The 18,385-nt window shown below is 42.9% G+C and overlaps 1 pseudogene; it reads left to right on the top strand.

Moving 5' to 3' along the window:
* Positions 1–6,961: 6,961 nt before the first annotated feature.
* Positions 6,962–7,745, top strand: LOC133097320 (small ribosomal subunit protein eS4, X isoform-like; annotated as a pseudogene).
* The last annotated feature ends 10,640 nt before the right edge of the window (positions 7,746–18,385 follow it).

Raw genomic sequence — 18,385 nt, 5'->3', positions numbered from 1 at the left:
CCTGGTACGGGCAATTGAATTCCCTTCCCCCCATTACACAGACCTCTCAGCCGAAGCTGACATAAGTGACATCCAGACACCTGTAGTCCCATCACAGGTATGAAGGATGATGCCCACAGGCCCTCCAGAGACTTGCTTCTCAGGAGCCTCCTTCCCATCACAGGTGACATTTGGTCTCCAGAGCCTGTGGAGCTCAACATGTTTCCACCAATGATGCACCCGTTAATCTCACATTTGCAAACTGTTTGTCAGAGGCCATCACGCAAAACTGCAAACTCAGTGGGCTTGCTTTCCTGCGTGTTTCCTGCAACACGGCTTCAGCAGGAATGTGTTTCATCGTTGGATATTCTCCTCTTGGACAAGTGCTGTATATTTTTACTCAGTCATTTTCTCATATGGAGATAAAGCCAAGCAACCAAACTCCAGTTGAAACCATCAAACTACCTTTTGAAAGGGTAGACTAATTTTTGTTCCTACAGATAAGATTGGAAGCAAAGGCATGGGACTCAGAAGACACGGACTCTCTGCCCAGCTCTGCCACTTACCAGCTGTGTGTCCTTGGGCAAGGCTGGATTTCACCTCTCTGGCCTTTTTCTTCTCCTCTGTGATGTAAATATAATAACATGTGTCCTACCCCAAGGTTGATCAAATGAGATCACACAGGTGGAGGCAATTATGAAGTGCAATGCTACTTGGCTTGAATTACCACGCCAAGTATAACAGCAACTAGCTTGACTGCTCCATAAGGCTCAATTTTTTTTTAAATAATTGAGAGAGGAAGTGAAAAGAAAAAGAGAAAGTGGCAGATTCTGCTTCTTAGTCCCAAATAACATTTGTAACTGGTGTGGCATAGATTGTATTATGGTTGTCTTAATTTAGTAGCAAGGCAGCTTCAGATTATTTGATCAAATTCATATTTTTTAAATTAGCATAGTACTGTACAGTCTCTCAAATTTGTCAGAAGCACAGACCTAGGTGTCAAGAGACCTGAAATTTTTGCTTGGCTCTGTCACAACGTTCTATGAGACAAGTTAACCTTTCTGAGCCTCTCTGAATCTTGAAATTTGGTGGATTTCATCCAGAAATCAATTTGGAAAGATTTACCAAGAAACTTGAGACTCTTTGTATCTTTTGCTCCAGTAATTACATATTTGAGAAGCTATTTTAAGGACCTAATCCTAAACAGGACAAAATGTTTTAGGTACAAAGATATTTGTTATAGTGTAATTAACAACAGCAAAAAAAGAGGGACAATCAAAATGTTTAACCACAGTCCATCCTCTTTATAAAAATGCATGCTATTATTTAAGATGTTGATTCAGAATGCTATGCAATAACATAGGGAAATATTTAATAAATTATGTTAAGTAAAATAAAAATCAGGGTACCAAAATATATGAATATCCTATTCTAATCCTACACACAGGAAAAACTAAGAAAACTACTTTGCCATAATATTGCCAACAGTCATGCTTCAATGAAAGTGGTTAATTTTTAGGCTTTTTTCTATTGTTTACATTTAATTTTCAGTTTTCCTCTATTTCCCAAATTTGCTTTAATGTTTCTTATTTTATAAATAAATGAAGCCTAAAACATAATACTAGGAGGTTAAAATAGTCTAAAGTCACCTGTTTCAATGTTAAAGATCTATCCTTCTATAATAGTTTCAAATGTAAAGATCTGTGATTAAAATAACTAACAGTTTCAAAGCAAGAAATCACTAACAAAAGACTATGGCTATAGAACGCTGTGTTTAAACATGTGGAATCCCAATGCCTGTTTCCACAGCATTCCCAGAAGTGACGGGGCAGGGTGTGTCCAGTGTAACACAGCAATCAGGGTGGCTGTATATAAATCTTGCTGAGAGCAAAAGTCCGAGAAAGAGGCCAGCAGTAAGAAGCATGACTCAGTGTTTATGAGATTCATCAGAACAGTCTATGTAAATGCCAGCCTATGAAACCCTGTGTGTGTGAATTGATTTTTACAGCAATGTCATACTTGATCAGAAGGCTATTTTAGCATGAAATAATTCTACAGGTGTGAGAAATACATTTTCCCCCCTCATAGGGCTCAGAGTGACATAACACTTTGGAGAGCTAATGAATTTTTCAAAATATTTTAAAAGCCAGTTCTGGAATGGTATTTTGATCTGCATCCACCACAGTGAGTTTATGTCTGGATTTTTTTGGAGACTGGAGTCAAGAGTGATGGTGCTTCAGGCCACGGTCCAGGGGAAATCAGCCAAGTGGCAAGCTCATGACCAGTTCCACACCAATGAGGTTGCTTTGCTTTGTGCATGGCTTTATGTTAGGGTCTTACAAAGCAAATTCACAAATAAAGAATAGAATATTCAGCTACAGAATAAAATTCTCCCTCTTGTTTATCTTTCTCTATGACCTATATACATGTCCTAAGACCATGTTTTCAATTTGCCTACAATCTAAAAAGAAAAAAAAACAGTTCTCCCAATGATCTTGATAAACACACAAAATATAAAACAAACCCTGAATTGAAATTGAGGTTTGTATTAATCCACACGGATTGGTCAAAACGTTGCTCACCTTTCTTTGAAAGAATCCAGGCCTCCAAAAGTCAGTGGCTTTGGGAGTCTGTTTATATGGTAGCTGCCAAAGGGTGAGAGAATTCTACATGGTGTTTCAGCCAGGAGATGCTGCATACAAACCAAATCAGGCTGCTAAGGGCAGGGGGAAGAGGTAAGTGTTAACAAAGCAGAGGATGGAGGCCAGAGAGTGACTTGCCCCCCGCCTCCCTGCAGAGGGACTCAGGGACACTGCCTTCCCAGGGAAGCAGACAGGCACGTGTCCTCGCAGACATACCAGTGGCAGGGGAGCAGCTAATCTATCCACCTGTCAGGGCACTTCTGTCCTCCCAGGGCCAGGTGCTAGTCTGGCCAGCGACACAGGCCACTTGCTAGAGAAAACGTGTATGAAGAACGCAAAGATTAGCAAAATGCTCCTACGTCAGGATGAGCTTCTGCCCCAGCCCTTACTTTTCTTCCATTCTGGAGAGCAAGAGGCAAGCATGCACAACTCTCTCTTGCACCCTTCAATTAATTAATAGATAATTTTTCACAGCAAAAAAAAAAAGGACATAATTGAATTGTTGGGCCTCTTTAAAAATAAGCCACTTATTCTTTTTTTTTTTTAATTTTTATTGAAGTATAGTTGATTTACAATGTTGTGTAGCTTCAGGTGTACAGCAGTGATTCAGTTATACATACATATATCTATCTATTTTTTTTCAGATTCTTTTCCCTTATAGTTCCCTGTACTATACAGTAAAACAAAGCCATTAAAGTCCTATTTTCTTCAACTGAGAGAAAGAAATGGTTCCTATGAGTGGGAAATCTTCCATTAAAACCTTTCAAATAATTGAAAGTCCAGCAGCAGGCTGCCCCTCCCTCTCCGGCTGTTCTTAGGGATGTTATTTTACAGGCCATGGTCATTGCTGCAACTTCCCTACCGAGTCCAGAACCAGATTAAGTTCTCAACTCAGGGTGGGAGTGGAGAGCGGGGCTTCTCCCATCTTGTATGTGCCACGGGCCTATTTATGCCTTCCCACATCAGGCTCACATTTTTAGCACCATCACTCTCCGTCCTGACTCATGATCGCTTGCTATAAACCATGACATTTCGCATATCTGGCTTCGCTTAAGAACGAGGTCACCTATGCAAGGGACTTTTCCAGACAACTGAAGCTTACCCTCCGTCTGACGATTTCTGTTCTATTTTTTTATGTTAATTATCTGAGTTGGATTTTTTTTTTTTTCTGAAATTGCTCACGTACCCCACCTTCTCTTAAACAGACACCGAGCTTAAATAGTTTTTCTTCCTTGACTATTCAGGGTCATTTCTGTGAACTTTCTGTCACTGATGTTATGGCCTCCGGAGGCTGTGCAGGTATTTAGGACCATCTGCCCTACATCAGATGGAATGACACTTGCTGAGAACCTGGGTCTATTTCTTAAAGGTTTGTTTGATTTTGGTTTTGTTTGTGCAGTTCCCCTGTTGTAAGTTATAAGCAATTACAGCCTCTGGCAACCACTTCTCCCACCACCCTGCTCTGAGAAACCGACCTCGTGGTATTCTGTCAAAGCGCAAATTAAGTAATGAGGATGATGATGAGCGCTAACATTTGTGAGTCTTTGCTACTTTCCCAGCATTCTTCAAATGACTTACAGGTATCATCATACCAATGGGCTCAGAAAGAGAGTCTGGGGGATCTCCCTGTGAGAAAAGAACCAATTATAAATATATGTTTTTAGTACTCAATTGCAGGTGTCTGAAGGAAAGCTGCCTTTGTGTAATTTTCAGTTTTCTGGAGACCTTGGGTTGGCTGATGTGGCCAAATAAAGTGAACTCCAGACACATGAGCTCTTGCTCTTGCAAATCATTCCATTCTGAGCTTTTGGAAGGATTTCCTTCTATGTCTCACAGCTTTTCAAACTTGCCTCCCCCCTGAATCCTGTTATTCTTCACTTTTCTCCTATTTCCCTTCCAATTCCACCTCCACCTTCCTTCTTTCCTTTCTCCCTCTGTTCCTTCACCCCTATATGTGTCTCCGAGTATAACCAGCAGTTTTCTGAGGCACTGCTCAGCTGGCAGACTCGAGAGCAAAAGCGAAGCTCTGTACAGCGGAGAACTTGAGTCCTAATCCCAGCTCTTCTGGCCAGCTGTGTCACCCGGGCTGAGCTCCCCCAACCTACGCTCACTCACTCACTCAATCAAACAATTCTTCTGTCTCCAGCAAGAGAGTGACAACAATGAAGGAAAAAGATACAAATAAACTTACTTACAAAACAGAAATAGATCCACGGACATAGGAAACAAACTTATGGTTACCAAAGGGAAAAGGAGGGGAGAGATAAATTAGGAGTTTGGGATTCATACATCCACACTACTATATATAAAATAGATAACCAATAAGGACCTACTGTATAGCACAGGAAACTATACTTAGTATTTCGTAATAACCTATAAGAGAAGAGAATAGGAAGAAGACTATGTATAACTGAATCACTGTGCTGTACACCTGAAACTAATGCAACATTGTAAATCAACTATACTTCAATTAAAAAAAAGATAATGTATATGAATGTGTTTGGTAACCACATGGAAATTGTTATTAATAGTGAGTTAAAAAGAATACTTTATAGACTATATTCAGAATTTGGGATTTGAACTGGAGCTCACATTTAATTGTACACTCTTCATAAAGAAAATGGTAATGACAAAATTACAGAGAAAAGGTGTCACCTAAAAAATGCATTTTGAGAACTTCACTGTATTAATTACTACTTCTTTATACATAATACTACTAAATCTAAATATGTTTCTAAATCGAAATAATGTTTGCACATGTTTTCACGCATCAGTTTTTAATATAAGAAATCTAAACAAGAGCAGAAGAAAGCTTACTGTAGGTCATTAAAAACTCTGTCATTTGTTAAAAACAAAAACAAAGAAAAAACAATGAAGGAAGCTGGAAAACCAAAAGCTGTACTCACAACCTTGATGGCAAATAAGGAACAACTTCTAACTTTTTTTAAAAAGCCATTCTCATTATTAAAAATTCACTAAATACCCACAATATTTCAGTCACTCTAAAACTAGTCACAGACCCTATCTTCCAAATAGTTTATCAGTGTTTTATTTTTCTTTCACCTAGGTAGACAGTGAAACAGTCTCCCAATTTATTCAACCAAATCATAGACAGCCCAGCACCATATTTTTCTCACAGCAGGTTCTCAGTAATAGTGATTGATTACTCAGTTATCCAAGGGCTTTTTAACATAAAACAGTCAAAAACAAAGAAACGAACCTCTCTTGGGTCAAAGTGAACTCACTACCCAGCCCTCCCATAAACCTGCCGAGTTGCTCACGTTTTATTTAAAGAGAATTAAATGTTCCAGGATATCTGGTGGGAAGACACGAATGTGGCAGAGGGTCCTGGAATGGGAGTCAGGTGATCTGGGAGCAAAGTCTGGCTCTGTTCTTTAGTGGCTGTGAAACCTTGGTCAGACTTCTTGCCCCAGTGAACCTCAGTTTCCTCAATTGCAAAGGGAAATAATAGCTACCTCACAAGACTATTTTGGGTATTAAGTGGAAAAATCTATTTCTTAGAGCTAAGACAGATAATCAACAAATTTGAACTAAAGGGAGCTAAAAATCATCCCTGTTTCTATAAAATGTAAATAGGACTTCCTGGCTCTCTCATCCACCGTGGTCCTATTCATGTTTTTATTACTGTGGGTGGAGGACACATTCTTATCTTAGTACATGCACACCTGCAACAGCCCTAATATATTATTGTTCTCATTTGACAGATGAGGCCAGTCTGGAAGGCCTTCAACTTTCCTCTCAAGGACTGAAAATCTTCTCTGCCAATCTCTCTCATGACAGTAGTACTGGCCCAGAAGCAGCAGAGCAAGCTGGGCAAGCTTGGTGTAGTGGCTGGGATTGGGGGAGTCTAATTTTTCCCCTTTGGACCACACAGCAGAGGATCTAAGGCTCTAATAGTTCCACTCTGTCTGCTGATCTGCCCAATGTGGTTTTGCAGAGCGCCCCATTCCCTCCCCTGCCTCTCCCCAATCCATTCATGTTTTAATTCCACCAATATTTACAGATTCCAAGCAATCATGCATAAAAACTAGCCTCATTATTTTACAGTAACATTTTGTATGAAGTGTGTACCATATACAAAAGGGCTGTATGGCACTCCTTGACCTTACTGTTTCTCACCTCCTTCTAGTAAACCAACCAGAATTCCCTTATACTGTCGCCAGCCCCTCTTCAGATTCAGATCTCTAGGAGTCTGCACCTGTTCATCCACTTATTCATTTTACTAAGCCACTACAATGTCTCATGCTTTGTGCAAGCCTCTTGCCTTACGGCTTCATTCATTCTAAAAACACTTTGTTCTTTTTGTGCTTAGCACAGTCATGGCTCATGGTCCCAAGAAGCCCCTGAAACATGCAGCAGCTCCAAAGCATTGAATGCTGAGTAAACGGACCAGTATGTTTGCTCCTCATCCATCAGCTGATCCCCACAAGCTCAAAGAGTGTCTCCCCCTCATCTTTTTCTAAGGAACAGACTTAAGTACTCCCTGACAGGAAATGAAGTAAAGAAGATCTGCATGCAGCAGTTCCTTAAGATTGTTGGCAAGGTCCCAATTGATAGACCTCATCGGCTGGCTTCAAGGATGTCAGCAGCATTGACAGGACTGGGGAGAATTTCTATCTGATCTGTGATACAAGGGTTGCTTTGTTGTTCATCGCATTATACCGGAGGAGTCAAGTACAACTTGTACAAAGTAAGAAAGATCTTTGTGGGCACAAAAGGAATCCCTCATCTAGTGATCCGTGATGCTCACACCATCCACCATCCTATCCCCTTCAAAGTGAACGACACCATTTAGACTGATTTGGAATCTGGCAAGATGACTGATTTCAACAAGTTTGACACTGGTAACCTGTATATGGTGATCAGAGGCGCTACCTTGGGAAGAATTGGTGTGATCGCCAGCAGAAAGAGACAACCAGGTTCTCTTGATGTGGTTCCTGTGAAAGATGCCAACAGCAACATCTTTGCCTCCCCACTCTCCAGCATTTTTGTTATTGCAAAGGCAACAAACCATGGATTTCTTTTCTCTGAGAAAAAGATATCTGCCTTACCATTGCTAAAGAGAGAGACAAGAGACTGGCAGCCAAACAGGGCAGTCAGTGAAATGACCGCTAGGTGACATGATTGGAAGGGTCTTTGTACTTAATTAAAGATAACGTGTCATGATTTATGGCAAAAAAAAACCCTCACAAACAAACAAACAAGCAAATAAACAAAAACTACTTACTGAGCTTCAGGCACTGCACCAGGTTCTGGAGATACAGTGGTGAGCAAACCCATACAGAGACCCTGGTCCCTACTCTCATTAATCAAACAAACATGCCCAATAGAGATATAATAACAAGCTGAGGTAAATGACTTAAAAACATCGCCCCAAAACCTGACTTAGACTCATGAATTGGGGAGGCTGGGTGGGAGGGGTCATTCAGCAAAAGGCTTCCCTTCTCCTTAACCTGACCAGGAGAGGTAGGAGTTATTCAAGCTTAGGGAGGTAGGAGGAGAATCCAGCAGAAGCTGGACAGCAGATGGGTCAGATTCCAGAGTCAGGTTAAGAGTGTTGTTGGTTCTCCAAAGAGCAATGAAAAGTGATAATAAGGATTTAAGGGAATGATGGGACAGATGTGAAAGATGCTTTCACAATGATCTCCCTGGTAGCAGTGGGAAAGTGGCTTGCAGGAGACCAACTTGTTAGCTGACCATTGCAGTCATCTGGATGACTTAGTGATGTCTGGGATATGGTGGTTGGGGAAGGGATGGAGGAAAAGAAAGTTCCCAGTTGGAGAAACTGGATGAATAATAATGCCGTTCACTGAGATAAGGAACTGCAGGAAAGGACCAGCTTGGGGGCAAATGGAGAGAAGCAGCATTGTTCCAGGTTCTGTGCTGAGGGCTGTAGGTACATTATTTTGGCTTTATGACAAACCTGCAAAGTAGGTATCATTATCTCATTTTTCAGATAAAAACCCAAGGCTGTATTATCAGCTTACTTTTTCTAACCCAACCTTTGTGGCTCTGATTTTGCAGGGCAATCTAGTGCCCAATTAGCCTCCCAAGAGCTCTTAAGAAGAAAGATTACCTTTCCCTGGAAACCAAAGCCCAAAGTCACAGAGCTCAGATAGGATTTGGAACGCTGCCAGAGATTTTGAGTAGGCTACTCTGGGACCTATGGCAGGCAGCCACGTATGATTGTGCAGGTTGCATACTGCGCAAACCCAGAGGGTACCAGTCATATCAAAGTCCATGTGAATGCTGCCTCCTGAATATATCAGCCCTGTCCCTCCCCAGTTTCTTTTCAAAGAAGACTCCAAACTCCATGACTCTCCAATAAACCTCAGGGTTCAAAAAGAATCAATGACCAAGGCAACACCGTGCACTTTACCTCTCTGGTCCCAGATGTTCTTTCCTCTTTTGCATCCTTCATTCAGACCCAGGTATTCATCCCTCACCCTTGTCTGCTTACCTAGTACCCCAGGGAGGAGTAGATGTAAAGGTAGAGTGAGACGTCCATCACTAAACCACTATTGCTTACAAGAGCTCCCCAGACTGATACACCAAACCTAAAACACTGTTAATATCTGCCCAAATAAATGCTACATAGAAATAAACAAGTTATACCAAAGCTGTCACCTTTTTACGTAGTTAACATAAAATATTCCTCAAATTTCTGATTAAAGGGCGTCCTTGCTCACCTGATCGCATCTTCCCAGACCCAAGGTGTTGTCTGAACAGCAGTGACCAATTCTTTATCTTTGAGGAAGATCAATCCCCTCTGAGATTTACACTGAAAAAGCCTGGTTCTTCTCCGCAGGCCGGGGGGCTGGGACAAACCACAGCTCTCAGTCTGAAAGCTCAGGCAGTGAGAAATGGAGCTGACTATAAGACTAAAGCAATCAAGGGCCCTTTTCTCATCAGCCCCTAAGACGGTGGAACCACATTCACAGAAGTAGTTTGGATTCCTGAGATTCTTGCTTGGGAATGCTCTGGCAAGAGGCACAGTCTCAAGTGCACCAGCCCTCGGTTATGATGGGGAGGGAGCTGATCCTATGGTCTGTGATCAGAACGAGCTCAGCTTTCCAAATGAAACTCCTCCGCCAGCATCTCCATCATTACTAGTCCTTACCACCGTGGCCCTTTAAAAGGTATGAAACATTCATTTTAAAGACGCTTTTTATTGATACACATGACCTTGTTCCTATAAAGGAAATCGGGAAGGATATATTTCTCAATTTCCAATCAGATGATTCCTCTGCAGACATGCTGCAGTGTTTTTCTTTCTTTTTTTGAAAACCCATCTCCTCTATCAACTCTAATGTGGTTGTTCATTTAGAGTTTTGAATGTGCGTCCTTTCCCTATGCTACATACCACAGAGTATAAGTTGACATTTAGGGTCACTCAGAATTTTTCTTCTACGGAAGTCCACATATGGACCAATTCCCACTGCAGAAACGAGCCCTTCGTCTGCAGCTGTCACTGCTCAAGTGGCAGATGCACTCCCCAGACTCTAGCGGTGACGGTGACCCTCTCCCCACAGCATTCCTGGGATATTGATGTGCCCTGTATCCTTCTGCTGGCAGCTGACATTCCTACCACACAAATGCCCAATGCTGGCTCATGACCAACCTCTGAGGGCATGTGGGCTGCAGTGATGCCCCACCCCTGAGCAGCTGCTTGAATTGCATCAGCTGGTGGGATCTGGCAATGGGAGAGGCTTGGCAGGCAGTCTACCCAGTATGGGGACCCTGGCTTCCTGCCAGCCAGAGTTCCAGGGGTCTGATTCCTTATTTACTTTTTTTTTTTTTCTCCAAAGTTCATGGGAACTTGGACCATTTACTGACATCATGAGGCTGTCTTGGCCTGAATACTTTTTTGAGCTGACCACTATGAAACTGGAGGACATTTCCCAAACCACAGTCTAGGGCCGGGAGCCCTCATTCCCTACCCGTCTTCAATTTCTCTTACCACAGAAAGAGTATAACTAAGAATGACTAAGACATCACTGTGGAAATGGCATAACTAAAAATGGAAAGCATGGCTAAAATTTAAGGATGGACCTGGAACTATAGTATTTGATCTCTGTCCCTATTCCAGCTAGAAATGGGCAGGTGGAAAAGGAAGCTGGGTGGGCACTGGCAGGAGAGAAAGAAAATGTGTTTCCACTCATTTGTAGTTCTAGCAGTGAGTATCCAGATCAGAAACATAGCTGGGTTCTCGAATGGGGAAGGGAACCCAGGTAACAAGCATCATCCTTTGATTACCATCTCTACAGCCTCGGGGGGCGTCTTACTCTCCTGGTGCTTATTCTACTGTCTTGGTTGTTTTAACAATAATTGGATCAGTTCCTTATTTGTCAAGAAGGCACCATTTCTGGAGATTGTGCTTGGGAGGAGTGACTATTTCCCTTGCTGTCCTCCACCTCCAGGTAAGGTGTTTTACAGAGAAGCTCCAGGCACCCAAGCCTGTTCTAACCACGCAGAAGGCAGGCCCCCTTGAGAAGCATTTGAGCTCCAGGAGGTGGTGATCCAAGGCCACACTTGAGGTTTACTTTTGCCATTTCTGATAAATGCCACATACTCTCAGGAATGAAGGGTGGGTATCGGAAGGGGAGATTTAAGGAAAAGCCAGATGAGATTAAGTAAGTGAATCTGCATCAGTTTAAGGACCAGCAGAACTGGGGTGAAAAAGAGAATTAAGAGACCACTCTCTCAATTTCAATAGAAATAAGCTCCAAACTACCTGATTAAAAATGAAAAACATCCCTTCTCCTTCAAAGATGTCTGCTCAACCCAAGGGCCTGGCCTAGAATAGCAGAGTTTCTCTCCTCACAATGACAGATGAATAATAAATGCTCCTAGTCGGAAGAAAGGGCATACAAACAATTTCTCCAAAGTTGTGATTATTGGAGATGCTATTATTGGCTAATAGCAGTTTCATTTTACAATTTAAAATTCCTTTGGTCTATTGAAATTAGCTAACTCCAGTGATGACAAGGTTATGTTAATGTAACGGAGCTGGACCCTAGGAGGCCTTCCTGGAACAGACCCCTCCCCCACCTTGTCCTCCACCTGTCTCCTGTCTGTAAAACAACTTTAGCCTCCTAGGCCTTCCCTGAGCTCCAAAGAGTAAATCTAATCAGAGAAGTGAGAAAATGCAGAAAAAAAGGAAAACAGTCAAGCAAGACAAAATAATCATAGTTTAGCCATTAAACAAAGTCAAGGACTTTTAGTTCCTCTTCAAGGGCTATAGATAATATTCTGAGCCATATCCTTTGAGCTCTTTACAGATAATGAAACTGCCCGCAGGTGGAAGAAGTTAACTGTATGCTGCCCACAAGCACATAGACCCCAGACCAGTTGGAACCAGAAGGTTGATGATGCTGACTCCCAATTACCTCACCACCAACCAGTCAGAAGAATGTCCATGAGTTGATCACGTACCCCACAACCCCCCTCCCTCACCCTGTCTTTTAAAACCTTTCCCTAAAAGCCACTGGGGAGTTCAGGCCTTCTAAGCACTAACTACTTGGACTTCTTGCTTGGCACCTGCAATAAATGCTGCATTTTCCTCCACCACAACCCAGTGTCAGTAGTGCAGTGCAGTGCTTTACTGCATGCAGGCAAGAGGACCCAAGTTTGGTTCGGTACCATTAAGACTTTGGAAGGGACATTGGCTATTTCAAACCATTAAAAGACATGTATCATATCTACAGAATATCAAAGCAAGAATTCAAGTAGGTAGACAAAAACCTGCCCATTAGACTTTTTTTAGGTACCATATAGATAAATCTATGTCAACTTCTGATGGAAAACAGCTTAAACATAACACCTAAATTCTATCTTACTCTGGTCTAATAAAGCGTAAGTGAAAACCAGCATGATAATTTTCTTCTCCCTAAAATGTTTTCCAAAGGATTAACCTAATTTTAAAAAATCCTACCATTTTATTATGGAAAAACTTCTCACAAATGAATGCCATAATTATTGACTTAATATTTTTCTCCTAAACAAAGGGTATATATCCTCTAAAGTAAAAGGTTTTCCTACTACTATAGTTGAATGTTGCATATTAAGTAAAATTTTTATTTACCTAGAAAATGTAATTTGTCAGGGGAAATGTGACACTAAAAGTGACCAAAACACCTTTACTATGGCTGAATATGAAAGGATAACTGTGATCTCTAACAAGAAACCTATTCTAAGAAAAAAATTAAAATTAGCAGTAATTGTTCTTCTGGCTAAAGCAGGAAGCTGGGAATAGTATTTCAACCACTTCTTTTTCCTGTCACTCTTTTAATAATGTAGAGCAATTGCTCGTCTAATGAAGGAACTCGGTAAATAAACTTACACATTACTTTCAACTGATTACTCTGAAATAGGGAATTTCTCCATCCCAGCAGTTGCTCTTCAGAAATGAGACAAACCTCTTGCTCACATCAAACCCCACAATCTAAATGTTTATTATTAAAATAAATGTTATGGGAGTGGAGCACAGGTGCAGTCTACAACTGCGTGATCGTAGATTGCTATTTATTTTCATCCACAAAAAAATGAATTGCCAAAATTGACCTTTTCTGATTATTTCTCACTCAGTGTTAGGTAAAGAACAAAGAGCATACTCATACTATCAGAAATGCAAGTGATTTCTGCAATCAGTTTTCTCCTTCCTGTGCTCAAGTAAACCTGTAAGAGGGTCAGCAATAAACACAGAAACGATCACAAACCTCAATTCTGAAATCCCCACAGACTATCAACTCTCTGGGAGGCTTAAGGTAGAAAACAAAGTACTTATATTAGCATTAATCAACTTTAATGGTCTTTTTAAAGATACTTACAGTTAAATCTTTTTAAGAATCACACATCTGTCTTCACTCCCTTTGCAGTGCGAGGGTAAATGAATGACGGTAATAACCCTGCAAATATTCTGCCTTGTGATTAAGACGTCATCTTAATGCAGACTTTATATTTTGGCTTTTATGAAGGTTTAAAGGTTAAAGACAACATAAATTATGCATCTCCTCCTATGCCAGGCCTGTACAAGGTGCTTTCCCTGTTCATTAAAGATATTGCTTCCAAATGGGCAAAAGCTTTGTTTTAAGGGCGTAAAGAGAAACATTTCCATTACGTTCATTACTGCAATGCTGGAGAACCAAAACAGTTTGGAGTTAGGAAACTGCTAGAATCTGTTGTTCCAGAATGTATAGCAACTCTTAATATACAGAGTGAAATTACCCTTCACTCTTTGAACAACAGTACAGTTAGAGCCAGGCAACATGCTGGTCTCTTCCCAGGAGAACAATGGTCTGGCAAGCCTCACACCACCAGCGACAGTTGGGGTTCTCCCGTTCTGCCTCTGCCCCAAGTTGCAGATCTGGGACCAGAGAGACTCGATTCGCACTGGAATATTCCTAACTCCCGCACTGGAGCAAGCTCCGCGTGAGAGATGCTCGGGTAAACTGCGCATTCTCACACGTTACTCCTAGTCGGCATTATTACCTCCTCACTTATGTTTTGCCACGCCCTCCAGCTAAAGTACGGTTTCTTCTCCTTTTACACTTACACGTACCGCATCTGCAGAAGTCTGGGCTCTTTTTCTCAAGGACCACACCCATTTATCCTCTAGCCTCCAGGAGCAAATTGTAGATTTGGCTGGATCTGCCTCTCTCCAACCTCAAGCCAAAGGGACCAAAGCTGGACACACAGCACGCAACTTCAGCCGGGTCACGACCACCCCCACCCCGGCGCTTTGGCTATGAGGGAGGATTATGGAGACAGACTGCCCGCTGTAAACCCCAGAGTTCCCGAGATTCTTTCCAGGGGACAGTCCGCATACCCTGACAACTAAGTGGCAAAGTTGTTTCTTCCTCCTCTGCTGCAATGCCCTTTCTTTTTCATCAACGCGCGCGCGCACGCGCGCGCGCACCAACACACACAGCCTTGCTCCCTCAACTTACCAGTTTAGACTTGGCGCGTTGCAAAAATTCTTCCATGTCGTTCCGAGTGGTTTGAACCAGAGGTACCCGGAGAGCGCGGAGGACTATCTCCTCCGGGGCTAGACGTGCCGGGTCCCAGGAAAGGGGCCGGCCCGGACGCAGCGACCGGCTGCTCCCTCCTACCGCTCGGAGGCGGCTGAGGTTGTGGCTGCGCCCTCGTCCGTCGCCTCGCAGGGCTCCCGCCCCACCCCGCGCCCGGCTGCCGGCTCGGGGCTCCTGACTCTGCCCTAATAAGGAAAGTGGGTGTGACGCCCGGGAGCCCTAGGGCGCGCCCCGCACGCTGGCTGGCACGCGCCTGCGGGGCCGGAGCTCTGGGCCGGGTCTCGGAGGCGGGGGTGTTGGCGGATGGCGAGGGGCTCCTCCGCCAATCGCAGGGCCCCGCTGCGGCCTCCTGACGTGGCGCGCCGAAAGATGCTGCAACCATGGACAGCGCCCAGAAGTGCGAGCCAAGTGCAAGGGGCTACTGCAGAGGGAGGCTCTGCCGCAGGCACCGCCGCTGTCAGCCAGGGGAAGTGGAAAGAGGGGGAGAGAGGCCCCCCGCGAGAGCCTCCCTCCTCGGCCAGCGCCTCCCTGGCTGGCTGGCTGGCAGGTTACAAAGAGCTCCAGCGGTCACTTAATGAGCTGGCTCTGCTAGCCTGGCCAGGGGATGCGCTCAGCTAGATTGAGAGGTGGAGGGGGTTACTGCTGAGCTAAAAGCAGTACGACCTTGATGGAGAATAAGAGCAGGCTAGGAGGTTGTGGTAGGCTGCATTTTTCCTCCTTGCCCTCAAAACATACCTGCCCAGAAACAGACCTCTGCAGTTCACCCCAGCTGGGTTCCCTTATGTTGGCCCTAGAGCTATGGATACACACACCCTTCTGCAGTCCCCATCCGCTCTGACATGTATGCTCAGGAACGGCGAGGGCTATAGAACCTTCCTACAGCATAAGGGTCTGTGTTTTTACAGGATCCTCAGATCATTTCTGTGTACATTAATGTTTAAGAAGTACTGCAATAAATACTTAAACTTACAGCTATGAACCTTATTTTAAGCCACAGAATTTTGTTGTGTGTCCTCTCTAGGCTTACCAGGGCCCCAGGTACATCCGGGCCTTGGCACAGCTGCCTGTAATACACTTCCTGCCCTCTCACCAGCCACACTGCCTGGCTAACTCATGCTTCAGCGATCAGCTTAGAGAAGTGATCTCAACCCCAACTGCACTTTAAAATCACATTATAATCATGTAGGGCTTTAAAAAATACTGCTTCCCAGTCTCTATTCCAGACCAACTGAATCAGTAGCTCTAAGAGTGGGACCACAGCATCAGTCTGGTGTAAAAGTGCTCCAAGTGATTCCAACGTGCAGCTCAGGTATGATCCTCTGGTTCTCAAATTTTAGCGTGTATATGAACCACCCAGAGATGTACTGAAACACAGATTTTTTGTGCCTCACTCAGAGAATTTCAGGCTTAATAGGTCTGTTTAATGGGCCTGAGAATTTCCACTCTTAACTGTCTTCCAGGGTTTGCTGATGCTGCTTAGAAGTTATCTTCCTCCAGGAAGCCTCCCCTGACCTACTCCTCCCTATCCACTCCCAGACTGAGTCGGTTGCCCCTTCCATGTTCTCTCATAGCAACCTATTATTGTCTACTCTACTATAAATTGCTTATTTGTCTGTGTTTTCCACCAGGCTGTGTGCTCCACGAGAACAAGGACCTTGCCTATCTCATTCATTGATGTATCCCTAACGAGGCTCATGTCATACATAAATTGCAATAAGTATATCTTAATAAATGTACATATGAAAGGTTCCTCTCTCTCTCTCTCTCTCTCTCTCTCTCTCTCTCTCTCACTCTTACTCTCCCTCTCTCTCATTCTGTGTGTGTGTGATTATCCAACTGTTTTTTATTCAGGAGGACCCAATAAAAAGAAATCAGTGCAGTCTACAGATCTGATTAAGAGGGAATGAATGGAATGTTAAGCTCTGATTTACATTCAGGCTGTATGGAAGCTGCAGATTCTATCTGCTTTCTTTGATGACTTAAGTAATTTAAAACCATCCACGTAAAACAAGTGTTTTGTCAGCCTTTAAATCTGTGAAGTTGATTACAATTCAAGTAACATTATCAAGAAAAATTCCCAAGAATTCTTTGCCTCTGACTCCATTGGGGAATTTAGTGACAATCACTAAATTCCTCTGAAATTTTATTTTAAACATTTGGGGTAGGTATTATACAGCCTTGAGTTTTCTTAAATTTTTCTTCTGATGGACTCAAACTCCAGCATCTATCTCCCTGAGTTTTGCTCCACCAACAACGTTTCTGCAAAAGTTTATCAAGATTTACCTCTTTCATGAAGCCTTCCTGAACTGACCACTTGTATTCATTTCTCGAGGCTGCTGTAACAAATTACCACAAACTCAAAGCAACACGAATTTATTGTCTTACAGTTCTGTAGGTCAGAAGTTCGACACAGGTCTCATCAGGCCAAAGTCAAGAATTCAAGGTGTCAGTAGCACTGCATTCCTTTCTGGAGTCTCTAGGGGAATATCCTCTATTTTGTTTCCTTCTCCAGCTTCTAGCAGCAGCTCACATTCATTGATTCATGGTTGCCTTCCTCTGTCTTCAAAGCCAACAATGTTGCATCTCTCTGGTGATCCTTTCATAGCCACATCCGCCTCTGACTCTCTTCTACCATTCTCTTCCACTTTTTAAGAACTCTTATGATTATATCGGACCTACCTGGATAATCCAGGATAACCTCCCCATGTTAAGGTCAGTTGATTAGCACCCTTAATTCCCCTTTTCCATTAACATATTCACAGGTTCTGAGGATTAGGATGTAGACATCTTTGGGAAGCCATTATTCTACATACCATACAATCCATTCCCCCAATTATTTGGTGGTTATCAGCCTTTGATCCTCAGTTTCTTATCATTCCACAGCATCCAGAAATATAGTGCCTTTAACTCTAAATTAGAAGTCATCAACCCTGGTTGCACAATGGAACCATCTGAGGGGCTTTGAAAAAATATTCATGCTCCAGCCCATCTCCAGAAATTCTGATCTGAGTGGTTTTGAGAGGGACCCAGGCATTAATATTTTTAAAAAGCTAATCAGGTAATTCTCTGTATAGTCAAAGTTGGGAACTACTGCCGGTTAGATAAATTTGCATTCCCCCAGTCACCCAGGTACAAAATCTGGAGTCCACTTTGACTTATAACTTTCTCCTACCCCTTGTGGCCAAATAGTTCCCAAGTCCAGTGTCTTCAACCTTTGAAAAGGCCTCCTCCAACTTCCTTCCTTTCTTTTCCAAGTGCCATCATTGTAACTCAAGTATCAGATCTGAGCCTAAAGCCCACTCCCCTTCTCTCTAGAGGCCTTTGCACTTGTCTGTAGAACAATCCCATTTCCTCTACTCTTTTCTTTTTACTCTCAGGTTTCTTGACTTCTAGACTCCTCTCATTTGAGACCTGTATCTGAGTACTATTCATTTTGAAATTAATTATTTGAGTAGATTAGTAGAATGGTTGTTATGGACTGCATGCTTTTCACATATTGAAGCTTTAACCCCCAATGTGATGGTATTAAGAGGTGGGGCCTTTGGGAGGCAATTAGGTTCAGATGAGATCATGAGAATAGTGCCTCCTTGATGGGATTAGTGTCCTTACAAGAAGAGAAAGAGACCAGAGTGCTCCCTCTCTCCCTCTCTCTCTCTCCACCATGTGAGGATACAGCAAGAAGTGACCACCCACAAGCCTAGAAGAGGGCTCTCA

The sequence above is a fragment of the Eubalaena glacialis genome, chromosome 9 (assembly GCF_028564815.1).
Source record: "Eubalaena glacialis isolate mEubGla1 chromosome 9, mEubGla1.1.hap2.+ XY, whole genome shotgun sequence".
NCBI classification, from domain to species: Eukaryota; Metazoa; Chordata; class Mammalia; order Artiodactyla; family Balaenidae; genus Eubalaena; species Eubalaena glacialis.
The sequence above is the reverse complement of the archived record's forward strand: the minus strand, read 5'-3'. Positions and strand labels throughout refer to the sequence as shown.